This window comes from Sinocyclocheilus grahami, unplaced genomic scaffold (genome assembly GCF_001515645.1).
Source record: "Sinocyclocheilus grahami isolate Dianchi unplaced genomic scaffold, SAMN03320097.WGS_v1.1 scaffold3.1, whole genome shotgun sequence".
Lineage (NCBI taxonomy): Eukaryota > Metazoa > Chordata > Actinopteri > Cypriniformes > Cyprinidae > Sinocyclocheilus > Sinocyclocheilus grahami.
The window spans coordinates 5,876,019-5,894,951 of NW_015505182.1; positions in this window are offsets into that span (position 1 = coordinate 5,876,019).

Consider the following 18,933-nt stretch of genomic DNA (forward strand, 5'->3'; position numbering starts at 1 on the left):
TGGCCCCGGGAGGAGATCACCTCTCGCCCTCCCAACTCACTGATGTAGCCAGGATGCAAGCCGAGTTTGCGGATGTGTTCTTGCCCCTGCCTGGCCGCACGGACCTCATTCAGCACCACATTGAAACCGAGCCCAGCGTGGTGGTGCGCAGCCGGCCGTTTCGGCTGCCTGAACACATATGGCCTTCACCACGCCGTTTGGATTACACCAATTTGAAACGCTTCCTTTCGGGTTGTTCGGGGCCCCGGCCACCTTTCAGCGACTCATGGACCGGATGCTCCGACCGCATGCTGCGTATGCCGCGGCCTATTTGGATGACATTATCATCTACAGCAATGACTGGCCGCGGCACATGCAGCATCTGCGGGCGGTCCTGCGGTCGCTGAGGGAGGCCGGGCTAGAAGGAATGTCTGGCAATCAGATGGGCCGTCCTCACCCTCCGGTATTATCTCCTGGGACGGGAGTTCACCCTCTGCTCGGACCATGCGCCCCTGCAGTGGCTCCACCGCATGAAGGATACCAACGCGCGGAACGCCATCCTCACGTGTTTACTGCTGCTCTGTAATCACAGAAAAAAAAAAACATGGAGTGTGAATTTGTAAGTTTACTGAGCAAATCGACTGGTTTGGTTTGGCCCCCCAAGCTCAAATGTCAAGCAACGCCTATGGTAAATCTGCAAATACTGTCTTAAATATAGTCTTATGATGCAAATTGTAATTTGTGGCCCTTCACATTTTATGTGGTTTAAATGTGGCCCGCTTGGCCTCCGAACTTGAGAAACTTTACCTTGTAACCGACCTTTCAATTTACTTTAATATAAAGACCATAACAGAAGATTGATTTGGGTGCATCTTAATTATACTGGTCTATCTTATGATGCTTGGCCTCCGAACTTGAGAAACTTTACCTTGTAACCGACCTTTCAATTTACTTTAATAAAAAGACCATAACAGAAGATTGATTTGGGTGCATCTTAATTATACTGGTCTATCTTATGATTCAGTATCTTGGACCTCTTTTATATTTCCAAAGCTCTAAACCACTGTAATTTCACAAAATTTCCTTCTTCTGAAAGTAAGTTATAAATGATATGATCATCAAATGAAGACTCAAGTTTAATTTTATGTGAACTGTTCCTTTAAACGGTAGTTCTCAGTAATTAATCAATATGTAAAAGCAGGATAATATACACAAATAAGCAAATAACCCGATCGTAAGTCAAATCGTAGATACTGGACACGTTTATTTTTAATCCTCATGAACTTTGGAAGTAGCATTGCGGTTTGTGCCAATAATTTAGAGCGCTATCTCAGAAAGTAATTGTTAGCTTTGTAAACAGTTTTGATGAGCGGGTAGCTGAGGAACAGAACGGCTGATTGCGTATTGATCAAGAGAAGGTGTGCGCTGCAGTCGGGATGGAGGTAACGGGGTGGAGGGGGCTCCCTCTCACAAGGTGAAGGAGGTCAGAGCCTCGTTCTGCATCCCAGTGTGAGTTCAAGCGAGGGTGGTGAACAAAAAGCATAGCTGAGCTGATGAAGAGACTGTATTTGCAGAGGGTTTTACTCCATCCCTGTAAGTGTGAATCAATGAAGGGTCTCTGTAAATAAACACACGATTTTGCCTTCCTGACCCGCCCATGAGGAATAGTTAATACAGGTGCATCTCAATAAATTAGAATGTCGTGGAAAAGTTCCTTTATTTCAGTAATTCAACTAAAATTGTGAAACTCGTGTATTAAATAAATGCAATGCACACAGACTGAAGTAGTTTAAGTCTTTGGTTCTTTTAATTGTGATGATTTTGGCTCACATTTAACAAAAAACCCACCAATTAATTTCAATCTCAACAAATTAGAATACTTCATAAGACCAATAAAAAAAATTTGTTAGTGAGTTGTTGGCCTTCTGGAAATTATGTTCATTTACTGTACATGTATTCAGTACTTGGTAGGGGCTCCTTTTGCTTTAATTACTGCCTCAATTCGGCGTGGCATGGAGCTATTTTATTGAGATGCACCTGTAGTTATGTAGATATTTTATGCTGGTTTACAAGTGTGGTATTGAATTCTGGAAAACGCAAAAAATTTGTGACAGATGTCAATACGAATTTGACCTTTTGAGAGCAGGAGTTAATGTTTTAATCGAATGAAGAATATGAGTGCCACACCACCTTTGAGAAACACAAAAATAAAAATAATATTGTAATGTAATGCTATTTTAACCTACGCAGCTATTGGTGTTGTGTCTGAATACTTTATTCAAAAATCATGAATAATGACAAATAACAAATACTTCCAAATGCTACAAAACTATTTGTTGGACTGATGATCTAACAATGTCGAGGACGTCCCTTAATGCAAAAGGTGTGCTATCTGTTGTATTTGCTATATACAACCTTATAATGCAACCTTATAAGTCTAGCAGGAATCTGAGATCCTCCAAACAGATCTTACTAGTTGTTTCTCGCTCCAGATTAAAGACAAAGGGTGACTCTGCCTTTGAGGTAGTTGCTCCCAAGTTGTGGAAAACTCTTCCCTTGAATCTCAGATCTGTGGACATTTTTAAAAAGCAGTAAAAAACTTTATTGTTCAAACTTGCCTTCTTTTAAGTTGTTTGCCATGTGGGTTTTGTGTGTGTGTGTGTGTGTTCTAAATTGTTCTCTTAATTGTTGTATGTTTTTGTACTGTTTCTCCATCTTGGATGTAAAGCACTTACACAGAACTTACCAAAAGTTTAGAAACATTATGTTTATTAAACGTTTTTAATGAAGTCTCTTATGCTCACCAAGGCTGCATTTATTTGATAAAAAATACAGCCAAAAAGGAAATATTGTGAAATATTGTAACAATTTGAAATAACGATTTTATTTTGGAATGTATTTTAATGTCATTTTATTTTCTTGACGCAAAGCTGAATTTTCAGCATCATTACACCTGTCTTTAATGTCACATGATCTTTCAGAAACCATTCTAATATGCTGAATTGCTGCTCAATTATTAGTGGTGCTTAGTTATTAATAATGGTTATTATTATGATCATTGTCAAAAACAATCAATGCTTTATATTATGTGGAAACATTTTTTTAGGATTATTTGATGAATATAAAGTTCAAAAGAATATAATTTATTTGAAATATAATCTATTGTAACATTATAAATGTTTTTGCTGTCGCTTTTGGTCAATTTAATGCATATTTGCTGAATCAAAGCATTCATTTTCTATTAAAACACACACACATACACAAATACTAAGCAGCACATCTGTTTTCAACATTGATAATCTGAAATGTTTCTTGGAAATCAGCATAGTAGTAGTAAATTTTATGTTTTTATGTTAGAAAATATGCAAAATGTACCATCAAAATGCTATGTTGTTGCTGTGTGGTTGATAAGGTGTTTAGTGTTTTTAGCACAATGCTATTGGTTGCTAGAGTGTTCTTAAACAACAGTGACTGGTTCCATACAATGCTTAGACTATACACTCTAAAAAATGCTGGGTTATTTTTTATCCCAAATGCTGGGCTCAGCTTGTTAGGTCATTTTATTGGGTAATTTTTAATATTTGTTTTACCCAAGTGCTGGGTATTCTTTCTGTAACTAAGTTGCTGGGTCATTTTTAATGCTGGGTTGTTATTTGTTTTCTTCCCAACTGCTAGTTACAGTCAGAGCATGGGCTTTTTGAGTCCACAGGAGAGAGCGGTTCTCAGCGCCGCCAATTTGGTGTACTTCTTCAGCAAAATAAAGATTTGTATATATTTTATTTCATTTATAAAGTATTTAATGTGGTGTAAATTATATTATTTTACACAATGCAACATAAGGAGTTGTCAGCTGCATCAGCAGCGGTCATTTTGCACGATGGAAATGCCTTTTTTCCTTGCATAACATAAATTGATTGTATTCGTTATAATGCTGAGTTTAATTTAATTTAATGTTAAAATATGTTCTCTAATCTCAGTACTCTTTGTTTATGGGCAGGTTTTGGGGTCAGTCATGGCATCTCTCAGCTACGAGTGAAACACGAGGCAGCGGTCTGAAGTTTGCAGCTCCCCCGGCGAACAGAAGCACACAGGCCCGGATTAACACAGTGTAGTGCCCTAGGGTGACCACATTTAAAGTCCCCCCCCTCCATTTTTAATGTGGTTCTACAAAACATACATTTACTTACGTTTTTACAGGCACTAAAATTTACAATACTGACATATTTTCAGCATCTAAACATACAAATAATTACGTATTTTCACCATTTAAACATACAAAACTGACGTTTTGACGACACCTAAACATTTATCTTTATGAAGTTTGAAATTGCGGCATTAATTTTATTATTGTTGTTGTTTTTAGTTGTCATATCAGTGACCTTATGTTTTCAATTGCATTATTAAATTGTTTACTCGCTTACTTAATATGAAATGGTAACGTTTCATTCTGTTCTGTGATTTCTGCTGCCAGCTCGTTTCCAAGAATAGGACTACATAATGTTAAACAGGACTTCACTTTAAACCCTGAAAATAAATAAAATTTCTGTAATTGTTTAACCTTTACTTGTCATGTATTTTTTACTTTGTTTGCCATGGGTCACAAAAGGCGTTTTCTCCGACATGCTGTGACTGACAATAGAACTATAAAATACACCAAAAACGCAATAATTATGAAATGAAAAATTTTATTCGTGTGCTATAATCCAAATCTTCAGAATCCATACAACTGCGAGGAACAGACGCAAATCCAAGCCTTTATTCGGCGATCTTCATCTTCCGATCTTCATCCCGAGCAGCGAGTCCAGTGACCGTAAGCAGCAAAGCCTGCGCTGACTGACGCACTCTTTACAAATGCAAATGTTGTCGCTCCAAATGACAGGTTTTACGGCAGGAAAATCGAACACTCATTGCCTCTCGCCGTCACGAAGTGGATCGGGAAAATAATCGGGATATTTTCAGTGATTAACAACATTAAATTCTGATCTACAACGCATCGTCATTTGGATTACTTTTGGTACTGCTTTTGATATTTTTGCAATAAATAAATTATTGTAATTGCATTTATCTGTCTGTCATAATAATTACGTATTTTCACCATTTAAACATACAAAACTGACGTTTTGACGACACCTAAACATTTATCTTTATGAAGTTTGAAATTGCGGCATTAATTTTATTATTGTTGTTGTTTTTAGTTGTCATATCAGTGACCTTATGTTTTCAATTGCATTATTAAATTGTTTACTCGCTTACTTAATATGAAATGGTAACGTTTCATTCTGTTCTGTGATTTCTGCTGCCAGCTCGTTTCCAAGAATAGGACTACATAATGTTAAACAGGACTTCACTTTAAACCCTGAAAATAAATAAAATTTCTGTAATTGTTTAACCTTTACTTGTCATGTATTTTTTACTTTGTTTGCCATGGGTCACAAAAGGCGTTTTCTCCGACATGCTGTGACTGACAATAGAACTATAAAATACACCAAAAACGCAATAATTATGAAATGAAAAATTTTATTCGTGTGCTATAATCCAAATCTTCAGAATCCATACAACTGCGAGGAACAGACGCAAATCCAAGCCTTTATTCGGCGATCTTCATCTTCCGATCTTCATCCCGAGCAGCGAGTCCAGTGACCGTAAGCAGCAAAGCCTGCGCTGACTGACGCACTCTTTACAAATGCAAATGTTGTCGCTTCAAATGACAGGTTTTACGGCAGGAAAATCGAACACTCATTGCCTCTCGCCGTCACGAAGTGGATCGGGAAAATAATCGGGATATTTTCAGTGATTAACAACATTAAATTCTGATCTACAACGCATCGTCATTTGGATTACTTTTGGTACTGCTTTTGATATTTTTGCAATAAATAAATTATTGTAATTGCATTTATCTGTCTGTCATGTTTTTCTTGTACACTAATTAAGTCCAGATAAATAAGCAATTTTAACTAGTGTAACAAACCGTGTCCATAGTGTCATTGCGTCGCCTCCAAATGACGTCATAACCCCTCAATTTTTCCGGTTTTATTTTGTTGAAAACATGGAAACCCCAAAGACACTTTAATGTGTTATGCATTTTATTAGACAGGTGACGAACATTATAATGGAACTTTCAATACACTCAAATGTATCAAGTATAAAACAGCGCTGTTTTACACCACATACGCATGACCGGAAGAAGCAGAAGTGGTCGACTGTGGCATAATAAAAGCTCTGCTGCTATCAAGCCGTGTATCGCGCTCGTCCTTCATTAGCAATCACTCCAGCGGCCTCGTTTCGCTTCCATGATTTTTAGCCCCACCCTGCTTCATACTACAGTGCCATTAATAAGTCTTTAATACATTAGCTCATCAATTAACATGATTTCTGCCCAAGTCCCATCGGATTGCATCGCTCCCATGATTTCACACTCAGTCACGGCGTCATCAAACTATGCCTTTGTTTCTTGTTTGTTTTGAATATGCACCCTCTAGTGATGAAAACTTACATATTGTGCCTTTAAGGAGTCTAAAGATATAAATCGCTTATTGATAAAATTATAAAAATGTATCAATACGAACATATTGATATAAAAGATACGTAAATATTTTAAGTTTTTTAGCTAAAAATGTGTAGTGATTTGTTAGTTTTTTTAAACGTTGAAATATGTCTAAATTGTACGTTTTATCATAAATAAAAATGTACAAAAATTAACATTTTGTGCTTGTAAATGTTACATATTAATACTTACACATAAACAATGAGACCAGGCTGGGTCTATTCCATTACATTGACTCTCGCGCTACACAAACTGTTGCATGTCATCCCGGACTAAATATCCCATCATCCATTGCATTGATTGCACTCAGCACTGATTGCACACAGCTGTAACCAATCACACGTTCACTATATAACACTCACTCTGATTCCTTTAAAACGGCCAAGTATTGTATAGCGTTTATCACTCTCATGGCGATAGCTACTCTACGGAGCCTGTCTAGTTTTTCATAGCCTTATCTTAGTCTTGCCTTGTCTGTTTTCTCGTGTCCTGATCTTTGCCTGTGTATCTCAGATTCCCCCTCTCATCTTGCCCTATTCGGATACTGTTTGCCCCTGCCTGGACCTTTGCCTTGTACCTGGATTTATCCCTCTAGTCTCGCCCTATTGATTCTCTTCGCCATTCGTAGACCCATGCTAGCCCTAGGAATATTCTTGTGTCTTTCCCTCTATATACCTGTTGCCATTGTCTGGCCCTTGCCTGTTTCTGACCATGTCGGTTGATAAAGCTTCGCACTTGGATCTGCACGTCTCACGTCTCAGTCACTCCGTGACAGAATACTCGGCCATTCTGTGTGTGATTTTTAATTTCCAGCCCATTTTAAGACAGCAATATAATAATTTTTAAACAGTAGATGACTTAAATAAAACAACCCAGCATGGTTGGTAAAACTTTTAACCTTAACCAGCTGGGTCAAAATAACCCAGCATGTGTTCTGTCCAATATTTACCCAGCGCTGGGTTGCCAAATAACACAAGTTGTCTTCTTCTGTGATGGCCTTAACCAGCCTGTAAAATCATGAGTGATTCATGAGGGTCCTCGTTCTTATCTAAGTGATTTTGTGGACTATGCTCTATTATCTGTTGGTTCAGCGTTCACTGTGGGTATCGTGGAGGAACGCGACCCCGCACTCACTCGTGTAATGGTGGCTGCACTAGAGCACGCTCACAAAATGGCGGCGACAGCGGAGCCTGATCGTAAAATGGCGGACACAACAGCGCCCTGTTATGTCACAGCTGATCTTCATGAATCAAGTCAAGTTACAGTTGATTGTCATGAGTCAAGTCAAGTCACATTTGATCGTCATGAGCCGAGTCAAAACTGATCTTCATGAGTCAAGTCAAGTCACAGTTGATCTTCATGAGGCAAGTCAAGTCACAGTTTATTATCATGAGTCCAGTCAAGTCACAGCTGATCTTCCTGAGTCCAGTCCCAAGGTATCCAAGACTGGCATCCAGTGTGTCAGATCCACCGCTGGTCTCGGCTAGAGCAGCGGGCATTCCAAGGGCCTCAGCACGGGTTATTCCAGAGACTATTCCCCTCCACTCAGTGCTCCCTGTAATGGGGGTCGCTATCCTTTTTGTTTGGGCAACTCACTGCTCAATTACTTCTCCTGAGGTTGTTCCAGCCCCTGAATCCGCTCACGAGGCCGCAACAGTTCCTGATCTCACTCCAGAACCTCCAGAGGTGGCGGCACCTGCTGCAGAACCTCCAGAGGTGGCGGCACCCGCTGCAGAACCTCCAGAGGTGGTGGCGCTCATTTATGAACTCTCTGCCTGTCCTATCATGGCCATGGAGGCCGTATGTGAACTCTCCGCCTGTCCTGTTACGGCTATGGAGGCCGTATTTGAACTGTCAGCCTGTCTTGAAATGGCTATGGAAGCCGTCTGTGAACTCTCAGCCTGTCCTGTAATGGCTACAGAGGCCGCTTTTGATCTTTTGTCCTGCTCTGAACCGGTCATGGAAACCCTAAATGAACTTTCTGTAGGCCCTGCTAACCCTGTTGTTGCCAAAGAGACCATTAGTGAACTATCTGTCTTGCCTGTTTCTGTCAAGGAATCTAAACCTGACCTGTCTGTCTCTTTAACTCTGTCAATGCCATAGAGAACATTGATGAACTTCTTGTGTTCCCTGCCTTGGCCCCTGAAACCATGAATGCACTGCCTGCATTGTCTGTCTCTGTTTTCCCCAGTCTCTGCCATGGGTCCCGGCTCCGTCTGCTCTGCCATGGTGGTCTTCTGCTCCACTGTGGTGGTCTGCTGTCTGGCTCTGGTGGTCTCCTGCTCCGCCGGGGGGATCTTCGGTCCCGTCTGCTCTGCTGTGGTGGTCTTCAGCTCCACCTGTACTGCCGGCTCCACCCTGGCTCTCTGCTCCGCTGGTCCTGCCTCAGTACCCGGTCTCTCCACTTCCACATGGACCTGGCCCTCCAACCCTCCCCCTGTTCCGCCTCCGCTCCACCGCCCTCCTGAATCGTAAAGAGTTTGGAGCGTCTGGAAGCCGCTCCTTGGGGGGGGCTATGTCATGAATCCGGTCTATGAACTTCAATTCACTCACCACCAGAGGTCACCATTCCATTACATTGACTCTCGCGCTACACAAACTGTTGCATGTCATCCCGGACTAAATATCCCATCATCCATTGCATTGATTGCACTCAGCACTGATTGCACACAGCTGTAACCAATCACCCCTTCACTATATAACACTCACTCAGATACAAGTTGGGTTGTTTTTAACCCAGTATTTTTTAGAGTGTAGTCTTGTAAGATATTCAGCAGTGCTTCTTCTTCTTCTTTTTCTTTAAGACTGGTGATAACTTTTTTGGAGTTACGTAAAAACACAGATTGGTCACATTTTAATCTGGAAAAAAAGGCTGATTATTTCTTGGTTAACTACTAGTTGGTCAAAGTAGTTCTTAACAGTCTTAACACAGAGACTAATTTTATGAAACTGGCGTTACTGGTGTTTTCAACATGTCAAGTATACAACAATACCAACAAGACAGACTTAAGCTTGATTACAACTCTATAACTCAATAGTAACAACCACAACTTTTTCAGTCGACTTACAGATTTACAGACATCATCATGATGATTTTGCCTTGCAGTTTGGTGGTTTTACAAGTACGAACACAGTCGAAACACAACGCTGCAGACCTCGAGATATGAGTCAGGATTTTATAGAGGTGTAACCGAACTAATACCTAGAATTTAATTATCAGGCTTACGAATGCATGCTGGCCCACCAACCAGAGACTAATAAACCCTCCAACTCCGATTAAATGCGTTAAATATTACCCTGATGACCCTGAGAGCTGGTTATTGATAGAGGAAAAGGAGGAGCGAAAGATGAAGCGAGGGCCTGTGTGTGAGAGAGAAAAAGAGAGATGGAGAGAATGAGCGGCCTTGGCGGGTTTCGACACTCACTGCTGAGCTGACAGTGGAAGAGCAGGGTGTAATGACAAATGAGTGAAGAGGCCACAGCATGAGGTCCAAACGAGCAAACGGAGAGAGAGAAAGAGACAGAGAGAGAGAGGTTCTTCCTCATGCTCTGTAAATAGATAAGATTTGGCTGCTGTCAGTGTTCCTGTGTATTCATCACTATAATGTCTACCTTGGGGTTGGTTAAATGTTCCAAGGAAACATCAAGGTCATTCTCTCGGCTAAATAATGTAATAAACTTTAGCAAACGCCTGATTTGTGTGTTTCTTAATGTGCTTGAAATGACAGAGACACCAAGCTGAGCTCATTGTGGTGAGCGATCTAATAAGCCTCTCTATCTAGTAAATAAGGTTAATGTATTTTGTTGGATCATTTACTTCCTGTGCTTAAAATGCCTTCTGATAAATCTCCCTGTGCAACACAGGATGCTATGTTCTTGTTCTGTTTCCACGTTTCTGCACACGGCTCATTAGTCAGAGGAATGTATGAAGTTAGATGAAGTATTTGAGGAAAAAACAGCCTTAGTTTGGACTGTGAACGAATTGAATTACCAGGTCCGGCGGCAAACTCTGCAAATTTAAGCACTTCATTTAAGATGTGTCACATGGACTTAATAACTGAACTCCCTGACCTTCATAATCTGAATGAAGCGAGCCATCATAATGAAATGTAGAACAATGCGACAATGACAGGTGTAGGAAATTACACTGAACAAAATTATAAACGCAACACTTTTGGTTTTGCCCCCATTTTTCATGAGCTGAACTCACCAGACATGTCACCCATTGAGCATGTTTGGGCTGCTCTGGATTGGCGTATACGACAGCGTGTTCCAGTTCCTGCCAATATCCAGCAACTTCGCACAGCCATTGAAGAGGAGTGGACCAACATTCCACAGGCCACAATCAACAACCTGATCAACTCTATGCGAAGGAGATGTGTTGCACTGCGTGAGGCAAATGGTGGTCACACCCGATACTGACTGGTTTTCGGACACCCCCGGACCCCCCAATACAGTAAAACTGCACATTTTAGAGTGGCCTTTTATTGTGGCCAGCCTAAGGCACACCTGTGCAATAATCATGCTGTCTAATCAGCATCTTGATATGCCACACCTGTGAAGTGGATGGATTATCTCTGCAAAGGAGAAGTGCTCACTAACACAGATTTAGACAGATTTGTGAACAATATTTGAGAGAAATAGGCCTTTGTGTACATAGAAAAAGTCTTAGATCTTTGAGTTTAGCTCATGAAAAATGGGGGCAAAAACAAAAGTGTTGCGTTTATAATTTTGTTCAGTGTACATCATCAAACACTGCCACCTGTCAGTTAAAAGCCTGTCCTGTTTTGATGACTCAAGAACTCAGTTGACCTCTGACGGTTTTATTGTGTAGGTCTACCATGATAATCGAGCAGGATTTTTGCATCACATTCTGTCCGCCACACCAATTAGCAGGAACAGTGATGAGAATGACATTTAAAAAAGGTAAAAGTCACTCCATATTTAAATGTCTGCTTTTAAAGATCAACAAAATGTAAACAAACTAACTAATTACAAAACACATGAAAGTATATTAATTAAACTGAAAATGAAGTTTAAGAACACATACCACTAAAAATATATAAATAAATCATTTATTATACATATCAGATTGAAAAACAAACTTGCAAACAAACTTTTTATTTTTCTTAATGAAACTGATTCGCAATGCAGATACTGAAATCTAAAAAGTGGTTGCATTATTAACTGGATGGTTAATTGGAATGGGAGAACCCAAAAGAGCCCTATCATTCTCCTCTACATTGAATTTCACAAGATAAAAGTCTAATTGTGACCATGAGACTGCTCTCAAAACACAGTGCTGAGATTTTCTCCAATTAAACCATTTTGTGTTAATTTTTTTTATTTCTTCTCAGCTTACGTCAGTCTGACGGGGTCTCAGAATGCATTCTGAGATATTCGCTGAAGATTTATCACTGTATCTCCACCCTTTAGACTGCATAAAAACGGATGCTTGGAAAATAAATGTTAAAAAGTCAAGGCCTGAATGTTGCAGGGGAATCACATTAACATCCCGCAAGGCCCTGAAATCATCAGTTCAACCTTGAATTTTAGACTCACACCTGCACTTCCTTAATGGTGGAACATTAAGATTCACACGATCTGACGGGGTCTCAGAATGCATTCTGAGATATTTGCTGAAGATTTATCACTGTATCTCCACCCTTTAGACTGCATAAAAACGGATGCTTGGAAAATAAATGTTAAAAAGTCAAGGCCTGAATGTTGCAGGGGAATCACATTAACATCCCGCAAGGCCCTGAAAGCATCAGTTCAACCTTGAATTTTAGACTCACACCTGCACTTCCTTAATGGTGGAACATTAAGATTCACATGATTTTGCCCATCAGCACTCTTATTTATAACATAAATATGTAGCCAAGACCAAGGCAATGTTTCAAATGAATGATACACTTGTTTATATGGAAGACTATAATACTTATACTTATATATACATATAATACTTATAGGCTAGTTGTTACACTTTTTACTCCAATGAATATTTTTCAGGATGGATTCATCTTTAAAAGTCCAATTCAATATAGATTTATAATTAGACATTGGTCTTGACTACAAAAAAAAAAAAAAACTTTTAAATATTTCCAACAATAATTTCCAGAGATACTTTTTAACAATATACACTACCATTTACAAGTTTTGGGTCTTTTTTTTTTACTTTATTTTTTGAAAGAAAGAAATTATTTGGATTCAGCAAGCATGTGTTAAATTGATAAAAAGTGATAGAAAAGACTAACATTGCTATTTTGAATAAATACTATTCTTTTTAACTTTTTACTCATCAAAGAATCCTGGAGAAAAAAAAATCACAGGCTCCAAATATATACTGTATATACAGGCATTCAACCTATTTTTTTTAATTTCCTGAAAACGTCCCAGCATGACATCCGACAGGTTTTCCTGGATCGCATCGCAATATATATATATATATATATATTTATTTATTTATTTATTTATTTATTTATTTATGGAGAGAGAGAGAGAGAGAGAGAGAGAATGATGTTCACTTTGACAGTTGTGTTTCAGAGATTATCTGGGTAGTTCATTCACAGCGGGGCTGCAGCAAACTCCTCTCAGTTAGCATGGCAAGCAAGGTTAGCTTTTGTTGTTATAACTCCATGGTTCATTTAAGTTCACTCCACCCTTTTTCAAAAAGATGAAAGGGAAAGATCTTCTTGTGAACTTTTTAATATTTACACCACATAATGTCTAGGTTTCAAAATACAGTTTTTTAATACCAGCATAAATGAAAAATTGCACCGTTTTTATGCGTAGCCTTTCATTGTCAAGGTTACAGTATCCCAGCATGCCTTGCCTGTCCCCATGAGAGTTCATTCTAGATTTACAGCTTTCATTCTCCGACAAGGCATTCACCTGAGAGACGAATGAGCAAGTTAACCAGATATGGAAATGATTGCTCAACAAACCCTAACCAGAGACAGCTGGCCCTTTAATTCAGCTAGCCTGACCTTTTCATCAGACCCTCTGTGCAGGGTATTAAAAAGATCTGAAGGGGACAAAGCTATTGAAGCTTAAAAGGCAGGTGAGGCTGAGCTGAATGTGAATGAAACATCCTACCTTACAACCAACGAAACGCAGTTTAAACCGACTGCGTAAACTAATGTTTAAATCAACTGACCTTGAAATAGAAATAATGAATGTTTGAAATAAAAATGCTCACTTTAATATAATAATTATATTATTATAATATGGAATATTACTGTAGTATATTTCACAATATTTATGTTTGAACTTTTTTTATCAAATAAATGCAGTCTTGGTGAGCATAAGAGACTTCTTTCAAAAACGTCAGCAAAAATAATAATAATAATAATAATAATAAATCTTACAGACCCAAATGTCTGAGCAGTAGTGTACAAATGATTTAATATTTTAGGTAAATTAAGAAAACCAAATAAAATGATCCCATAAATGTTGCAGCTGTCATGGGTGTCTGCTGTGCAGGAGCGAAGGATGCGGAGATGCAGGAGATTCACGAATAACAGTCTTTAATAAATCAAAATAAGGGGGAACACCTGACAGGCAGGAACATACATAGTATAGATGTTTAACACTGGACAAGAGAACATAGGACAAACAACACTATAAATAAAGGACAAAACGAGGGTAATTGACAAGACACACCTGAATCAAATGAACACAATCAAACAATGGAGAAACTGGATCACGGGGAGCACATGGGAACAGAAACACAACAAAACAGGAACACAAGTCTGACAGCAGCATAGTTAGGACTTGTCTACATAGTAGAAAAGCATACTGACAATGTTGCTAAATGTTTACATTTAAAACATTTTTTATGTTACCTAAGAACCAAACCACAGTGTTGTAAAATATTTTTTAATTTTTTTAATTTTTTTGCAGCTAAGAAACGGTTTCACTTCCGTGAAGCACACAGTTTCTCTACAAGCCACTGAATTTCCTCTCCTTGTTTTGTGTTTATGAGCCTGTAAATAAACCCGAACAGACCGTTACGGCAGAAGTTATGTCTGCTTATCATAAAATAAATAAATAAATAAAAATTTGCTGGATCCCAGCCAGACCACTGAGGTCATGCAGGAGGAGAAAGTAAGTTTGACGCCCTGCCTGCCAGGACCCTGAGAAGAGCGTAGCTCAGTGATAATGCATAAAAATGTGGAAGAAATGTCAAGTCCACAAAGCTGTAGGAAACGAGATGAAAAAACAGTATTAATATTCCATTGCAGTGCGGGATGAGGAAAGGTAAGGGAAGAGAAGTGTGGGAACGAGCCGGTGTGAGACAAGCACTAGAGAATGACAGAGACAAATAAGAGAAAGCCAATATGAGAGTGAATGGGGAATGAAGGCAAAACTAAATATAGAGTATGTGTGTGCGAGGGAGAGAGAAAGAGATTAGGAGAGGAGAGAGAAGGTGTCATGTTCACAGCCGCAGCAGGGTGTGACATCCATGCCGCTGTTCTGTGATAATGGCGTCGACGGCTGAATTGAGGAGCCGACTATTTTGCTCTCTTCTTCCGTTCAGCCCTGCCTGCCTTGCCCACCTTTATCTTATGAAACCTTTTTTTTTTTTTACTTCAGTGTATTATTTTTTCCCTGTGTTTGTTTTTGTTGTTCTCATTTATTGAAATCTCTGTTGCTTTGAGGCCTCTACAGTGTTGAGCCATAGACGATTTGGCAAATGAATAAAACATGTCACATAGCGTCTGCCTGTTTCTCTGTTATTTGTGAATAAGTGTATGTGTGTGTGCGTTCGCTATATTTACAGTTTGTGCTATGGTTTTGATTTTATGTGAACATGAGCCTGAGGGTGAAGACATTGAGCTGCAGCATTGTCTATTCAGTCAGGAATCCACCCCAGTCTGTATTAATTCATAGGAACAAAACTGAGCAATTACTTCAATATCTCACTCGCCTCGACGAGAGCAATCTGACATCTGAAACGCAATGAAAACTGGTCAACCGCTGCCGAGACTGTAACATAACACTGCAGATTAAACATTCATTTCTATCTTTGTGGAATGCCCAAAACAAACAGGTCACTGAAAAGTGTTGTTTACCTAGCAAATGCGCAACAAGGCTTCTGTTCCTGAGACACGAAAAAACTAATTTTACCAGTAGAAGAAGTACAACTGAAATGCTTTGACTTTAGCATACTATTGATGCTTGCGTTAAATGTGACATTTATACATTTATAATGTTATTTAGTTATAGGTGTTTGGATGGATTGGTGGCGTCTGCAAATAAAGTCATTTTAGAAGTGAAGCATTGCAGCATTTCAATAAAATAGACCAAATTTCTTTCATTGTAAGCCAAAATCTTTGGTCTTTGATCACTTGCATGCTCATTAGTGGCTGATTAATTGCCTTGAATACAATTATTCTCCAACAATGTTCTGACAGTATGGGAAAATTAAGATTGCAGTCCTGAAAAAAGAGGGAAAGTACAGTTTTAAATATCTATACAAGGTTGATATAGTGCTAAATAACGTGTTGACATCACGTTATGATTGTGCTATCAATATGTCCTCAAATTCACTGAAGAATGAATAGTGTACAAATTGCTTCTTTCATAGAAGACACAACAGAAGGACTTGCTTGGGTTAGTTTGGTACCAATTCAATTTAGCTTAACTGACTGATGACGCAAAACACACAGAAAATTGATACTGATCATTGATATCGTACAATCTGACAAGCAACAATCTAAAAGAACAGAACAATCGCACAGTGTCCACCTGGTTTAAGACAAGAAACATGTATTTAAAAGGCAAAAAATGAAAATTCTGTCGTTATTTACTCACCCTCGTCACACCAAACAGGATTTCTTTTTTATGTCTTCTGTGAAACACAATGAATGTTGGTAACCATTGCCTTCCATTGTAAGGAGAAAAAAGTCTCAAAACAAGACATTTCTCAAAATGTTTCTGTTCCACAGAAAAACAAAAAAGGTTTGAGCTGACATAAGAGTGAGTAAATGATGACAACGGTCATTTTTGGGTGAACTGTCCCTTTAAGAAAGTCAATGGGGTCAATTTTAAAGCATGATGGGAGTAACTAGGGCAGGACTTTGATGTTAGCCGTCCTCTGGAAAGCAGCTGATTGCTGCTGCTCTGTCAGAAACCACGGTGACAGGAAGTTCAAGATCAGACATTAGCCCTCAAAACTTTCAAAACCAATTAGGAATGTGAGGCTTCAGACAAATCCGCTCAAAAGCTCGCCTGGATCTACTGAGAGCTCAGGGGGACGTGTGTTTAGCTCGCTATAAGCAGCCAAATCACTTCCACTGTCTTTGTGTTTTAATAAACAAACCGGTTATCTTGCATAATCTGCGAAAGAATTAGTAGAGTGAAGGACAAATCCAATTACCTTACCCATTTATTGCTAATGCCCACGTGGTGCTAAGTAGTGCCCTGTCAGTATGTATTTACCAGCCATTTGAGAGAAGTTTGAAAGTTTATTAAAACAGAGAGAGAACAAACGTTCCTTCCTGCCTGTTTAGAGATAAATGTCAATGTAAAATTTTCTTACTGGATTAACATTCATTTGGCCTTCATTTCTGTCATTAGCTTGTGACTTTTATTTTTGGTCTGGATCTGGGTCTCGGCTTACATTGTACCTGAAGAGAGTAAAAAATATCCTTGACCAACTACAGACAGACATTTTGTCAATTTTTTTGTCTCTGCCCACACTGAAATCTCATTGGTCAGCAGTACCTGTGATTTAACTGTGATAAAACCTCAAATATATGGCTCTCATTATGTCACGTCGCACAGCAGTTTCTCGGTCAGTGTGGACAGGCAAATTGCTCGTTGCTGGAAACTTGTCTCATCCTGTCTGGTTAGCAAAGGTGTAACGCTGCAGTCATTCTAATATAAACAAAATATTTTGTTTGAAAATGCCATTGTAGCAAACACTGGAACAGGGCCGAAGCTTCTGGCATAGATATTCTCAGGAGAACTAATCAAAATAAGGTAAATGCACAATGCATTCCCACAATCCCCATTTCCAACTATCATTTATATGCCTTTTATACATCCTCTCTCACCTTATCTCTTTCTCTCTCTCATAATCTGTCTTGTCGCTTCTCCTCTGCTCATGGATCTTTCTGGATGAAGAGGTGTGGACTATTGCACTCCCATTAAAAATGATCACTCCGCGGTGTTCTCAGCGAAACACACACGAGCACACACTGGGCCTGACAAGACCATCACCAGGCCAACGCTGGCAATATTCCCATTTTAGGCACATAAAAGAGCCCTGTAATGGGGACAGTTTCATTACAGTGGTTCCGGAGGAGAGAGAGGAGGTAAAAAAATAATAATAATATGACCTTGGGCTGTCAGGACAATTTCAGCATATGCAGTGAGTCCCTTAGCAACCCAAGCATGAGCAGTGGGTACCGCAGGACTGAAATTTTGCCTAATTTCTGAGAAGGGATGGGAAGGAGCAAAATGAGAGGAGCTACAAAGAAACTGTACAGACATACAGTATGAAAATGTATTCAGAGATGCTGTATAAAATAAAAATGAATATAAAATGAAAGACTGAGAACGTCATTAAAATGAACATTTAATTAATGATATTTAAATGTATTCATTTAAATTATTTAAATACATTTATTTAAATGTATGTACAAAATAAGTGTTAGAAAGCGAAAGAACCGTGTGCAGAGTACAGATGAAAATGTAGACATTATATATTTTATTATATTATATTATATTTAAAATTAAAGACTGGGAGCTTCATTAAAATGTAAATTTAACTAATCAAAATTAAATGTACTCGTTTAAATTATTTACATATATTTATTTAAATATTTATAAAAAGAAAAATCAATGGGCAGAGTACAGACTAAATGTGCAGAATAAAAATATTATTATTATTAAATATTAAAATACATGTATTTAAACACAATAATAATGAATTGAATTTTAAATACACATATGATGAGAATTGTTATTAAATATTATAAAATATCATTCTGAAAAAAGTGAAGTCACTCTGGAACCAATTTGCAAACAATTTTATATCTATAACATGACACATTTCTTGGTATATTCAACTAAGACCCAGATCACCTGAGCTGTAAATGTCATGTGATGAATTACATCATGATAGTTCTTATTGCTTGATGGCACCATACGAATCTACACAGTCCAAAGGCTGCAGACATGTAAAACAAAAATATCGTGTAGTTACAACATCGACCAACAAAACTAAACATTAACTTTCTAAAACAGTCCAACTCAATTAAAAGTTTGGGATCCTCTCACTTTTCTTGCTTTCTGGTAAAATCTGGTTTGGTTGGAGAGCTGAGTGGCGTTTGGACTGAAGTCTGATCACTTGTGCTCTATAATGTGGGATTATCTCTACATATGTAGCTTGGTGGCCA